General features: G+C 34.7%; 1 protein-coding gene across 1 annotated transcript in view; it reads right to left on the bottom strand.

The window, feature by feature from the left end:
• MACROD2 (mono-ADP ribosylhydrolase 2) overlaps positions 1-15463 on the bottom strand; it is a 1804338-nt gene that overhangs the window by 1425026 nt on the left and 363849 nt on the right. The window lies entirely within an intron of this gene.

The raw sequence follows: 15463 nt of genomic DNA on the forward strand, positions 1-15463 counted from the left end.
TGTTTATTGAAACATACAATAACTAGAAAGGCAATCAGCCAGCAGACATTTCCAGGCCATCTGAGTATCAGAAACTATACTCGAAATCTCTGTAGACATTTTTTTCTTCTCCTACAGACAAAGCTGATCTGCATAATACAGTAATGTCTCTGTCTGTGAAAGGGAGATATTCTGATTCAGTGTCTTATTACTAGAATCTGAGAAAATACAAGCATTAGAGATGAGTTTTAGATTGAGACATACCTCTGCTCTTTCCCTTTTGGTCTTCACAGGTGTATCTGTTATCTAATGCTATGTAACAAACCATCCAAAATATAAGTTTAAAATAAAACCCATTTATTCTTGCTCAAGATCCTATAGATCAGCAATTCTGTGGCCAGGCAGTTATTCTTCTGGTCCTACCTGGAACAACTCATTAAGACGCGGCTGCTAGGAAGTGCTGACCGTCAGCTACAGCACTTCTGTCCACGTATGTCCTCTCATCCTCTAGTAGGCTAGGCTGGGTTTCTTTATATAGTGTTCTCAGAGCAGAATTCCAAGAGGGCAAAAATGGAAGCTTCAATGTCTCTTAAGGTTTAGCCTTAGATGTTACGTAAAGTTACTTCTATCACATTCTATCAGTCAAAGTAAATCACAAGATCATCTCAGATTCAAGGACGGGCAAATAGATACAAATAATTTGCTTGTTCTCTAGCTAGGCATAATTTCTCCTAATCTCAAGTGCTCTATGGCTAGGACAGAAATGTTTGGTTGCTCTGGCTGTGACCTGCCCAATGGTGTCTGGCCAAAGAGGTAATTCCTAGACTCTTCTTAATAAGCTATGTGTCCTACTACAGGGTTTATATGCCCTCAGAGAAAGGGATATCTTTTTCTAATCTGCACAAAGATGCCCTGTGGAGTAGAGACAGTCTTCTCTGTGAGCTTTGGAAGTGGTCCTTTACACATGCTCTGGACTTCCTAGCTGCCCATGAGAGGCCTGGAGGTTTCTTGGTACCAATGTCGTCTGGAGGATTAGAAATAGCTGCCATAACTTCAGTGATGACCTTTCTTAGGCTCACCTTGTGAAAAAGTAGGTCAAGTGCAAGACACTCATTAATCATGGCTCTTATATAAACTTCTCCTTCTCTCTCTGTTCTCATATAGCAGATCGGGTACTTTGCTTAGCCTAGAATTATATAAAGTTACACAGATCTGATCACGTCACTCCTCTGCTCACATTTTATAATAGCTAATTTCTATTGAGCAATTACTATTAGCCAGATAGTATTCTAAATATATTGCCTGCATTACCTAATTTAACCCTTGCAACATTCTTATGGTATAGGAATCATTATTATTATCAGTGATGAAACTCAAATACAAAAAATAAAGAACTAGAAATCAACTCCAGGAAGTGTCGCACTAAAGCCTATGTACTATCTTCACCATTTCCCTTTGCCTACAGAATAAAGTCTAAATTCCCAAGTGTGGCAGGTCTGTCAATATTCTCAGAGATGACCTGTGGAATGTGGTGTTGTTGTGCCTTCTCCTCTGGAATGTTGAGGGCAGGACCTCTAAGACCTGTCTCCAGACTCATTTCTCCAAATCTCCTTTATCGGCACTCCTTTTCCCTGTGAAAATCTCGTGAATTACTACCTCTGTGACTTGCCCATGCTGCCTTTTCATTCTGAAAAACAAAAATCTCTTCACCCATTCTCATTTAATAATTTGAAGAACCAGTATTTATTCAGTTCTTTTATGTGTCAGGCAGTATTCTAACCTCTTTAAATGATTTAATTCAATCCTCGCATCAACCCTATTAGTAAATATCTTCATTTTACAGATGAAAAAAACTGAGGCACAGAGAGATTAAACATTCTATTCAAAGCTACACAGCTGTAAGTAGCAGAAGCCACATTCAAGTCCTGAAAAACTGGTGCTCAAACCTATGATCTTAACTCACACTCAGTGCTTTCACTCAACAGTCATATATGTAGTTCCTAGAAACATACGCTTTCAAATAACACTATTAGACTAAAAACCTCATTTCTCAATGACTCGATATATTTGGGGGAAGTCAAAAATAGATTATTTTAATAATAAAAACTTCCAAAAATATATTCATTAAAGTATACTTGAGTATTATAATTTAAATGCAAAATTCATTTATGTAAGTACCATTATTCCTCATTGCTTAAGTTCTATGACTTCAATTTTCAAAGTGTTAAGTGAAGAGAGAATTGACAAACTGAGAGAAGACATGCATATAAGAAATATTTAATGAGAAACCTTTTTAAAATATGGTGAATTACAAGATATAAAATATAAAAGAATGGGAAAAGTTAAGGATGATATTCAATCAAAGAAAGTAGCTTGTGAGAAATAGTAGAAAGCTTAGAAAACATCACCAACTATTTTTCTTTTTATAAAGATATGTGCTTTACGAAGACAATTCTTCCAAGCCACATCACTAAAATATCATACTTAATGGCTTTTAAAATTTGAGCCATTAATTATGCTTTCTCTTTATCACTTGGCAATTATTTTAAAACTTAGATCATAATAACTGAAACTTCCATGTGTTTAAATTAAAATTTATTTGCATGATGTGAAAATCCATTGTATTTTCAGGATACATGTTTAAAGCAATAATAGTAAAAATAATGTTAATGACTAAGATTTATCAAGTGCTAACTATAAGCTAGGTAAACTCTAAGTGCTTTATAGAAATTTTGTTCTGCAAGTAACACAGCTTCATAAGTCTTTTTGTTAAATTTTTCTGTTTTCCACAGATGAGACACCAAGATAGTTAAATTGGCAAAGAATGATTCAACCTGGACAGCTTGATGACATGGCACCATGCAAGCAATCTTGCTCCTGGTAGTTGCTAAGCCTACAGCTGACTAAATTTAGTTCATCTTTGAGTATCCACCGTGTCTTGTTTGTTCAAGTATTAAGTGCTGAGGAAAAAGAAACTGAAAAGATGTGGTCTCTGCTTGTAAGCTCATTGGGAAGGGGTGCATATGGAGGTACATTGTCACAACAGGGATGATGCTTGGCAGCAGGGCAATGGCAGTAAAGTTCCAAGTGCCTAGGCATTTCACAGGCGCTCGGTCAGTGTTAATAATAGTAATAACATATACACAGGTTAGAGGCAGCAGAGAAGAAAGCATAATTAAGTCCTTTAGAAAAGGAGAAAACAGGGGAGATTTCCGCCCTCCCTCCCCCAAAAAAATCAGAAGTGAGTTTGAAACTGGCTTCGTATGTTGGTACATTGTTTATATTTATTTTAATTAGTCTAATAATGTGGTATAAATAAAACATTAATGAAGGAAATCAGGGTCTTTATGTTATCACATTCTTACTGACTCTGGGGTTTATAATCACACAATTACAACTTTGTGTCATTTGTCAATGGGTAAATATAAAATTAACCAGACTTTTAGCATTATTCTTTCTTTTACTCTAGCACATGGGTAAAACATCTGATATGTAGTCTGGAAATAAATTAACTAGAAAATTATTGTTTTGTATTATGTGTGTTCTAGATTTTATAAAACTATGACTTCTAACAGCTAAATTACAAATTTAAAATGATTTCTATAATCTCAGGAAATATACTGATGTACTTTAAGTAATATATTTAGACAAAAAGATAATTCTGTTTCTACCTGGTCTAGAATGTAACTCCAGGAGCCTAAAGATATGCTTACCACTCTCTCTCTCTCTAGGTTCTAGAACAATGCCCGACACACAGGAAGAACTTAAAACTTGTTGAATTAAAACTTAATTAGTTGTTAAGCTGCCATTCTATTAGAATGGTTTATCATACCTCTGCTAGGAATGAAAACACTGATCAATGAGATCATTATTGTAGTAGGTTGAATGGTGATGAGCCCCTAACTCCCAAAGAATATATCCATATCCTAATCCCCAAAAATTGAATGTAAGCTTAATTAGAAAAAAAGGTCTTTGAATTTTAATTTAGTTAAGATATTGACTATCTGGGTGGGCCCTAAATTTAATGACAATTGTCCTTATAAGAGGCATATAGAGGAGAGACACACATAGACAAAGAGCAGAAAATCATATGAAGATGGAGGCAGAGGTTGGAGTTATGCAGCCACAAGCCAAGGAACAAATAAAGCCACCAGAAGCCTGAAGAAGCAGAGAAGGATTCTCTAGAGCCTTGGAGGAAGTGCAGCCTTGCTGACACCTTAAGTTCAGACTTCTGACCTCCAGAACTGTGAGAGTAAATTTCTGTTATTTTAAGCCATCAAGTTTGTGGTCCTTTGTTATCAACAGATCATCTAGCGGGGAGTCTGCTATATGTAGTTATCTTGTAGCTGATTTAATTGAAAAGTATTAGGACCCTATACTAGCAGTCCTTAATGTATAAACAGTCAAAAAAGAAATAACCATTAGTACTCGCTGGTGATTTTGATAAGAACTGTTTCAGCAGAGTGATGAGGGTGGAGTGAAAGACTAATTACAGTGGATCAGAGAGGGAAAAGAAGTAAAAAAATTGAAAACTCTGAAGTATAGACAACCATTTCAAGTTTTGCTGTAAAGTTGTAAGGAAGATAAAATTTGGGGAAATGGAGTCAAGAGAGAGATTTAGAAAAAGGAAAAATAATAGCATATTTGTATGCTGATAGCACGGGCCAATAGAAAAGGTAAAGCTGATGATTCAGGAGAGAAGGAAGAACCAATGGAGTAATGCCTTTGATTCACTTTAGGTTGTTTACAAGACTAACGTCATCCCTGACTTAGGGGAGTTTACGATAAAGTCAAGATGAGAGGCTTCATATTTTTTCTCAAATTTATTGGGTATAATTGACATAAAAATTGTATATATTTAAGGTGCACAATGTGATGTTGTGATTACATATACATTGTAAAATGTGATATGATTACCACAATCAAGCTAATTAACATATCCATCATATCACAAAGTTACCATATTTTTTTCTGTGTGTGGTAAAAACATTTAAGGTCTTCTCTCTTATTCAATTTCAAGTATGTAATATAATATTATTAACTATAGTTACTATGCAGTACATTAGATCCTTAGAACTTATTCATCTTATAAGTGAAAGTTATCACCAGGATCTCCCCATTTTCCTCATCTCTTAGCCGCTGGTAATCCTGCTCTACAATCTGGTTCTAAGAATTTGGCTTTTTAAATATTCTACATATGAATAAGATAATACAGTATTTGTCTTATTCTGTCGGGCTTATTTTACTTAGTATAACGTCCTCCAGGTTTATCTATGTTGTCACAAATGGCAGGATTTTCATAATTTTTTATGGCTGAATAATATATGCACAATGGACTATTACTCAGCCATAAAAAGGACATTTTCTGTATCCATTCATACTTCAATGGACACTTAAGATTGTTTCCATATCTTGGCTATTGTGAATAATATGCAATGAACATGGATGAGAAATTTTAAACCAATCATTGCAAGGAGACTAAGTGCCAGAAAGGAGAAGTAAAAGTGCTATTAGAGTGTACAATAGAAGGACCTAATATTGTGAAAAGGGACAGAGGTAGATGTAGGAATCAGTGTAGCTTTTTCTGAAGAACTAGTATCTAAGCTGAGTTAGAAAATGATATAAAGACTTAAATATAAACACATATATATTTTGAAGGTTCAAAATAATTTCAGTTTGCCTCCTATGGTCTGATAACTCCTTGCATGTATTTTACAAGGTACATTATGGCATTTTTTTTCTCTTTGCTTTGCAGGTAATGTCAAGGAAAAACAGAATAACATTATGGAATTTGAGAACATAAATTGGAAGTCCCATATCTTTCAGCTAAGTCAATCACAAGGTTAACTTTTCATCCATTTTTCTGCTGTATTTGTAACTTATTGGCAATAAAAACATAATAAATAAAACTAAGCTCAGCCATTCATGACATATTAAATATTTAGAAAATCCATAAATTGCCTATAACTTCTAGATGTATGTATCATTGGTGATATATGACAATGGTTGAAAGAATCGTGCATTTTCTGCCATAGTATTACAACATTAACTATGCATGCAAGCCATTTTCATAGATAAAGCTACACTGGGAACAGAAAAATCACCTGGTGAATTTCTCTAACTCTTTTAAATCCTCTGAGAACTGCTTTCCCAAGATATAAAACACGTTGCTCTGTCAAATCACATACAACCAAAGCAATTTTATAGACACTCCTACAGAATACTAACAAAATATCTTGATGAGAGAATATTCAGGTAAACTGGCCATTTTTCTTCCCATTTTATTGTGTTGCTGCCACATGCTAGCTGCTAAAATTATCTCTTTTGCAGATTGTCTTACCTCTTGAGGAAACTTAACAAAAGGAGATGGTTGCTTTGTTTTGCTAGGAATGACCAACTTTCTATCTGGTGAAGACTGAACTTTATGCTTCTGATTACTCTGCAATTCTCTCTATTGTAGTTTGGTTCCTTTTCAGGATTGTTTATTTGTTGTTTATTTCATTTCAAAGATTTTATCCTTTTTTAATTAAAAAAAGTCAATGTTCTCTTTGTTTTCTATATTGGTGGTCACATTAGAAAAGTAAATACTCACCAGAAAAAAAAAAGTCTTTATTTTCTTAATAAAATATCTTGAAAAAAATTATTATTGCTATTACTCATTCATTGCTAGTTATGCACAGGTTATGTTTCAGTCACCTGAGGCTTTCTTATGGATGTGTTTTATGTCTTTTGCCATGTTTCAGTATTTACCACTATTTATTATGCTTATTTCATTTCCCTCATTAAGACCATAAAATTACAATTTGCTTGACAACCAGGTAGAGCTGTCCACTACCTACCTTTTCTGAGTAAGAACATAAACTGGATCTGTTGCTCTCTAACTAGAAGGTCTTCCCTACCTGCTGATGGCTACACACTCATTAAAAATTTCAACATGTGTAAAGTGCTTAGACAAATGTGATCATATACTGAAAGTTCAACAAACATTAGTTATTACTATCATTGTTGTCATCAATATTATCATCATCATTTCACAGTTATCTTATTAGGAAATGCATTTCTATGCCTATAAATTTATATGCAGAAAATTTTCAGTCTCTATACTGAAAAAAGAAGACTGGGACTCTGAAGTAAATTCTTCCAATTCACACCTTATTAATAATAAGTAAAATACATCAACTTACTCTGGCCACTAGAGGGTCATTTACTACCAAAAGGTAACAGTGGGAGAGTACCCAGACTCAGCTCAAAACTGCAGAAATAGTCCAGAAATTTGGACTAGATGAAGAACAAGAAAGCTCATCTTGGCTACCGATATAAGACTCAGAAAAGGCCTCATACACAAAGTGCTCCAAATAAACATTTTTTAACATCTGGCCTTCAATATATTAAATTTTCCTGATTTATAATAATTCCATAGTGGTTTTTAAGAAAAGAAAAACTAAAACTATTGATTGGACTCTAAAATTAGACCTTATATTATAGAATATTGCTTTTATAACTTGTTGCTCACATACTGCCCTCTTCATTCATTCAACATGTCTTTTACTGAGTACCTACTATGTGGTAGGCAGATCCTACTCTAGGCATTAGACATGTAGGAATGAACAAAACAAAGTGTCTACCTTCATGAAGTTAGCAAGGGTGGACAGATTAATGACTAGATATGCAAATAAACAAATGACCCTGCTTAAATAGATCAGCAGTAATACATCCTATGAAGTGACATATGAATCACGCTTAAAGGTGTGAAGAATTAAGCTTTGCAGAAGACAACAGTAGATATTTGAAGCAGAGGGTTGGGAACTGTAAGTAAGACAACCTTGAGGTAGGAGCTTGTTCAATACTTCCCAGGAAAAGTAAAGGAGGTCAGTATGGGTAGAGCAGAATGAAGCATAGGGAAAGCAGTAGGGGAATACATCATATAAACCCTTGTATGCTTGAAGAGTTTAAATTTAATACTGCTATGCTCTTTGGTCAAATACTCACATTAAATCATAATCCAAATTTCCTGAGGAGAATTAGAAGTAGTAATTTTCTCTTGAAACAGATGGCCACCATGGCTGGATTTTGACTTGACTTTCCCTCTCTGCTATAGGAGGTTCTATAAAGGTAATATGAACCACTTCAAAGTCTGGGAAACAGAATCAGTGAGAACTCAGAGAATATTTGAATGGAGCTTCATTCAGCCTGTCATTTGGGAAACTTAAGGGTGAATTAGAAGAGAGAATTAATGTCTTGGTTCTGTCCCTAACATCGATACACAACTTTGGCAAGTCATTCAACTGCTTTAGGTCTCAGGGTATTTTTTTCATCTGAAAAAGCAGAGCATTAGACGACGACTTCTAAATTCCATTCCAACTTTAAAATCATTGTAGGCCCCTCCACTTGTTTTGGCCTGTCAGAGTTCCTAGTGAAATATCTTTAGAAAGATAAGAGAAATATTAATAAATTACTCTAATTCACCGAATGTTAGTTGCTATTATTTTTATTTATTTGTTTGTTTGTTTGGACTTCCAACTGCCTATTGAACATCTTCACCTGGATAACCTGCTCTTAATTAAGACTCAGTAGGCTGTCATCATTTAGAATTTGGTACAATTACCATAAAAAAAAAAAAAAAAGACCAGAGATGATGTTTATTTCTTGCTTATGTAAAACTCTGGAGGTGGGCAAGTCTGAGGCCAGTATGGTCTCCCTCGTCATTAGAAATTTCTATCACGTTGCTTCCAACCTCAAAGTCATCTCATAGTCCAAGACTGCTGCTGGACTTCAGTGTTCCCATATAACAGGCACAGAGAATGAGGGCAAGGCAAAGGGATACAGCTCCAGATGAATCTGCTTCTGGAAGTCTAACACACACTTCCGCTTATATCACATTATTCACAACTTAGTCACATTGCTACAATCAGCTATAAAAGAAGCTGGGAAATATCTCTGAGCTGAGCACATAATGGGCCTGAATAAAATGAGGATTCTAACACAGAAAGAAAGGGAGAATGTATATTGTATAGGCAAATGACAGAAATGAACTGAAGACATTTTATCTCATTTAAACAGATTCCTCCATTAAGTTTCCTATTTCAAACAAAGCCTCACCATCCTCCCACTCAGCAATAGAGACTGGAAATATTTGCATTATTTGTATTGTTTTTCAGTTCCCTTTACCCCCACATTGAACCAATTGCCAACTGTAGCATTTACCATCCTTCCTCTCCTTCTCCACTAGTGTTACTACCTCACCTAGACTCCAGAATGGTCTTGCAGATAGATGCTCTCCATACTTACAGTCTCTCCTGTAAAGACTACCACAGGTAACTATTTGGAAGGAGAGCTCTAATCATGCCACCTCCCTATGCTAAGCCTTTTTAGAAAATATGTAATACCTGAAGAAAATCTCCAAATCCTTAGTCTGCCATTAAGTTCCTTCTGACCTAACCAACTTTCTTGCCCTGGAACTATAAACCTGATATTCCTGTTAAACTAATGTTGTTCTTACAACTTATGCTGTTCCTCCTCCATCTCTACAAAACTGTTTTAGTTTATGTAACACCAAAGGTTATCCTCTCAGGGACCTGGCTTACAGTGGTAACCTGCTCATTAACCATTATTGCATTTTTTTTTCCTTTTCTCCTTTCCCTTTTCTTTACTCTACTTCTTAAGATCGCTTCCTAAATAAACTGTCTACTCCCAAGTCCTTATCCCAGCATCTACCTTTGGCGTTACATAAACTAAAACAGTTTTGTAGAGATGGAGGAAGAATAGTATAAATTGTAAAGATTATTGTACTGCTGCAAATCAACTCTATTGCCAATGCTTATTTGCATGAGACAGTCTTTTAAATAATTTACTTTCACTTTCAAAAATAAATCGATCTTAGTAAAAATATAGGAGTAGTATAAAATTAACATCAGAAAGTTAAGATTCTGCACCAATATGCCTAATCCGAAAAGCCAACAACAGGCATTCTTTTCACTTTATAAAACAATAGGCGAACTGTGATTCAATCTACTTACTAGTTAAAACCTAAAAATTAAAACTAGATGGGATTTCTTACTATCTTTGAGAGTGTTAAAAAGCAACAAATTGAATATTATTAATTAACAGTGACATATTTTTATGTTAATGGCATTACTGTCACATATAAAAGTATAATGCCAAGATTTAATAAGCATTTATCTTGAAGACAGTACAGTCTGGTCATAAAGGGTCAGCTATTATAACACTGTTAACTCATCTTAGTATTTATTTCCATTTGTATTTTAACCCATTAAAAATTGAGTTGTGTCACTTTACAAAATGGCTTTTTAATATTTTCTACTAAATCACATTTGAGATTATGTACTGAACTGCCTCACATGATATTATTATGTTATTAACATTTTCATTAAATTGTCAGTCTAAAACGTCTGCCCATCACTATGGTAGAAATTATCATAAGGCTATAAATAAGAGAACAGAACTATTATCTTTCTCTAAAGTTTATAGGATATTTACATTATACTGTTAACCATTTCCATCTACAAAGAGAATATTACACAATCTGCCCAAATCAGGTAATTCAGCCATTTGATATTTCCTTATTCTCAAACTGGGACTGAAGAATTAAGTCAATTTTTAAAAAGCTATAAGGAGTCACAGCTTAACTAAGCATTTTTAGCTTTACCATTTAGCATGAGTGAAATCAAAGAAATGCCAGCCATCTTTCTAGATATGTTTTCTAGACCTACATAGGGTAAAAAAAAAAAAAGAAAGAAAGAAATCATCCATTATAGGGCAACTTTTCCAAAAGCTGTAATCACACTAGATGACTGGGCAACTTGGCATGTGTCATGGGTATAAATGTGTATACATGTGTGAACTGGCTTTGCAAGGATAAAAAGGTTGCACAATAGAGGCAGAAGGAGAAAGTGAGCAGAGGTTTCCAGAGAGGTAGAGTAGGTTGTCCAAGATAAGAATTTCTTTTGGAAACAAGGTTGGTAAGGAAGAATGGAAGAGAAGAAGGAGAGGAAGGGAGAGTTCAAATAAATGGTGGAAGCAGATATGGAAGCTGGGCCTCTCATTACATCCTATATGTAACATTATACTGTTTTATTATAACAGAGATCTCAAAACATCTCCTCTTCTGAAAGAATTCCAGTTGTTCTCTTAGTGAAGACAGATTCCATGCGTTACAATTTGAACACTCTCAGGGAAAATTATTTCCTAAATATGAACACCTGACTACAAATAAGAATATAAAGTTTACCTACTATTTTTTTGGCCAACTATTTGTGAAACTGTTAAATTCCTAACAAAGATATACCTGGTGATGAACTGAGGAACAATAATGTTGTACTTTTTTACATAATAGTTTTGGGAATAACTTTCCCCAAAGATCTCTTCAATTGTAAATTAGGAGACCTGAACTAGATGGTTCCCAAAGATATTTTCAACTAGAAGAGCCTATGATCTCAGTCAAATAGATAAATAGATCATTCTAACACATAATGGAAATTGGCCCACCCTCACCTCATAGCCTCTCCAGCTGGAATGAGGACAGTAGAATAGATCCCATACTGCAGGTGTGTGTTTAAAAATTCTTAGTTTCTACCACTAGTTTTAAAATAATGTCTATGCAATGAATTAACAATGCTATGTCGCTTATTGTATGGAGCCAAATTAATTTCTAAATAAGCATCTTAATTATTTCTTTATTCTATATGTGAACAAAGAATGGTCTATTTGTTTCTCACAGAGTACATTAGCCTAAAAGACACACAAATTCAGCAATTCAAACTATAATTACAAGAAAATATATATATCAGTATCTTAAGAGAGAGTCCTCATTTCCAGTTTCCTTACAGTTAAGAAACTGAGCCAATTTTAGGTGACAGAAAAAAAATTAGCTGTCAAAATTGCAAACTCCTGATTTATAACAGAAAAAGTAAAGGAACACTAACTAGAGGGTACTAGTATAATTTCTAAAATCCATCATATCTCACATGTATTATTTTTCTCAAGGACTATTACGTACAACCATACAATGTATTTTTTAACAGTCTAAAATATTTTTTAGAAGCTCTGAGCCCTGGGCTTGACTATGATGGACAAGTCTTCAAGGAAGATTCCAAACAGAACTAATATAGCACTCAATCTCAACTTAAATACAGGTCAGGTTCAGTCAAAAACTCCATTTTCTTTTGGTGCTTGGGAAACCCATACAAAGTTCAGACTTTCAGGTTTTCCATAAAACACTTGTCCAACATACTACACTAAAATGTACAGACTTTTTTTATTATTAAAATGAACATATTTGCAAACAGAGAGCTCTTTCAGGTAGCCATCTCCTCTATGTAAACCAATGAAAAAGTAACTGATATGAAAATATGTACTAGAGAAACACTGAATGTGCAACCTCTGGATGCATTTAAATTTTGGAATGAGTGAACAACTGGGTAGTGACAGTATGTTCTTATTATTTTCCTGCTAGCTAATAGTAGGTAGGAAATAAGTTAATAAGCCTATTTAATTTCCTTTAAAAACATTTCATCTTCTATTGCATCCAATCTTAGAGAAGTTTTCAACCTATTTATCTTTTTAGATCTCTAGACATGCAAGAATTTATTTTCATGTTGAATCAATCAATATAGGACACTGCCTTCAAAACAATTTGACACAATATAAAATATAAACTGTAAATTAAAACAGGGAATTCAGAGGAGGAATAAGAAGAAAAAATTAAATCAATCTAGAATCCAGAAATAAAAAGAAGCCATAAATACTAGCAGATAGATTGATGATGATGATGATAGATAGATAGATAGATAGATAGATAGATAGACAGACAGACAGACAGACAGACAGACAGAAAGTAGGTAGGTAAATAGATAGATGATAGATAGATAGATAGATAGATAGATAGATAGATAGATAGATAGATAGATGAGATGGAGACGGAGACGGAGACGGAGACGGAGATAGAGTGTGTATGCATGTGTTAAAATAGCAGACAATTAAAGTTCAGGTTGCTGAAAGTCTCTGAAGCTAAATTAACAAGTGATTAAGACTCCCTTTGGGAATGAATGCAGACTCCAACTAAGTACAAATGTACTTCAAGCAGTTAGTCCAGGATAGTCAAGGATTGCTAAATTGGCCTTCATATCACCCCAGGACTGAGTTTGTTAACACCCCAGGTGTTAACCTGTTTTATATTGGGTACTCAATCAATATCTATTGAAACACAAAGAAAGTGAGGGACGAAAGGAAGAAGGGACTGAGGAAAGGAGAAAGGAAGGAAAGGAAAGATGTGCTTATAAAAGGATGCTTCCTACAATACTAAAGTATATTTTTATGACTAAATTTTCCGTTTAAATGAAAGAGATTCTTTTCACATGCTTGGAAATCCAACTATGGTTTTATGCCTTATTTTTTAACATTCTTGTAGTACAAATATACAAAATGTGTTAAATTATATAGCAACAAATTATGTATTTATAAAAGCACTATTTGTTACAATATATATATATAATTACAATGTATAAACATTTTAGCTTATAGTAACTTAAAAATTCTTTTGAGTAAGTCATCAATTTATACCAGGAAAAAAAAAACAATAACAACAGAATGTAAAGAAAGGCTTGGTTTAATTCTATATTAATAGAATTAATAGTACTTTGATACAAAAGCTAAAAAATGCAGGAAAACAGAAAGGTGAACCTTAACAATCTGAAGATCTCAACTCTTCTAATGAGAGAAAAAAAAATGCAAGCAAACAACAGGTAGCGACTAGGGATTCCAGCTGGACTCCGAATATTTTAATCATGTAATTAAGCTATCTTATTACTTTCCTAAGAATACCAGGAAAGATGATGTGCCTTACACCTGTTACTGAAACTTCAGTTTGTACTTTCTCCCCCTGTGTCACCAGTTTATCAGTTTATCACAGTTATTTGCTCTTTGGACACTGTTCCATTTTCCTACATGGATAGCTGTTAAACAGTTCAACAAACACAGCTTCCTTCTGAATGTAAATCTACACTGCATATCAGGGCTTCAGTTCAGCCAGCCCTCTTCCCTCTCCTTTGAGTCCAGGAAATTTTACAAAACTAAGTAGTGTCAATATTTGGATGAGTTCAAAGTGAAAACCAGGGGAGTGGGTGATTTACAAAGCAGCCTTTTTCTCAGAGAATCTGAACTGTATTAACATCCCAGCATGGTGTCAGTAGTCATAAAATTGGCCAAGGTTCCCTTTAAAATAAGCAGTAAATATCCATGCAGAGAATAACAGGCAAATATTTGGGGGAAATTAGAAGTTCATATTTAACTACAAAATTCAAAAGATATTAGGTTGATGAAAGTGAAAACTGACTGTGGCAAGATTTTACATTTTACAAAATCTAAGATGCACTCAATATTTCAGTTCTCTGTGTCATATTCTGATGTAAAAATTTTCATCCTCTGATCTGCAAATTCTCCCAAATAATATTTCCTTTTGTATTTTTTGTTTTGGTGATAATTGTAAAAAACTAAGCTTTCACTGATCCAGTCAACAAATGTTTATTGCACATATACTAAGTGCCAAGCAGTATTTTAGGTACTAAGGAAAAACTAAGCTCTTGCTTTCATGGCACTTATATTCCTGAGGAGAAAGAGAGACAGATAATAAACAACTTATTTATATATTTACAGAAGCAGGAGGTAGGCCAGGGTAGCGAAGAGTGAGGAAGGTAGGATTTTTTATAGGATAGTTAGGGAAGGCTTCTCTGGTAAAGTGACGTCTAAGCAGAGGCCAGAAGAACATAGGGGTGCAAACCAGGTGGCCATCTGGGGAAACAGGTTCTGAGCACAGGGAACAGCAGTGCAAAGGCTCTGAGAAGCATTATGCTTGCATGTTTGAGAAGTGTAGCTGGAACAGACTGAGTAGAAGACACTGCAGGTCTTACAAGAGCACTGTGAGGGTTTGGGTTTTCATCCTGAGACAGGAGCCTCTGCGGGGTTTGAAGAAGAGGAACGATATAGTAATCTGCCAGGGGTTTTATTTTTAAAGCACCACTTTGACTGCTGTGCAGAATATATATTATACCACATAATCAAGGAGGCCAGAGTGAAAGCTCTGAGACCAATTAGGAGGCTACTACAACCATCAAGGAAGAAGTGACACTGCCTTGGACTTGGGAAGTAGTAATAGAGGTGGTGAGAAGTGTTCAGATTCTGGATATAGTCTGAAGCCAGCAGGATTTTCAGGCTGTTTGGATTTAAGATGTGAGAAAAGAAGAAAAGTAAAGGATGACTAAGATTTGCAGCTTCAACAACAGGAAGAATGGAATTGTCTCTCCAAGGGGATGAAGAAAGATATAGGACAAGAAGGCTTGGGGCAGGTCAGGGAAACCAGGGATCCCTTTTGGATGTTAACTGTTAAAGTTAACTTGTCAAGTGTGAGATGCCATTTAGAAATCTAAGTGGAGATGTCTACCAGGCAGTTAGATACACAAGTCTGAGGTTT

The sequence above is a fragment of the Pteropus medius genome, unplaced genomic scaffold (assembly GCF_902729225.1).
Source record: "Pteropus medius unplaced genomic scaffold, Ma_sr-lr_union100, whole genome shotgun sequence".
Lineage (NCBI taxonomy): Eukaryota > Metazoa > Chordata > Mammalia > Chiroptera > Pteropodidae > Pteropus > Pteropus medius.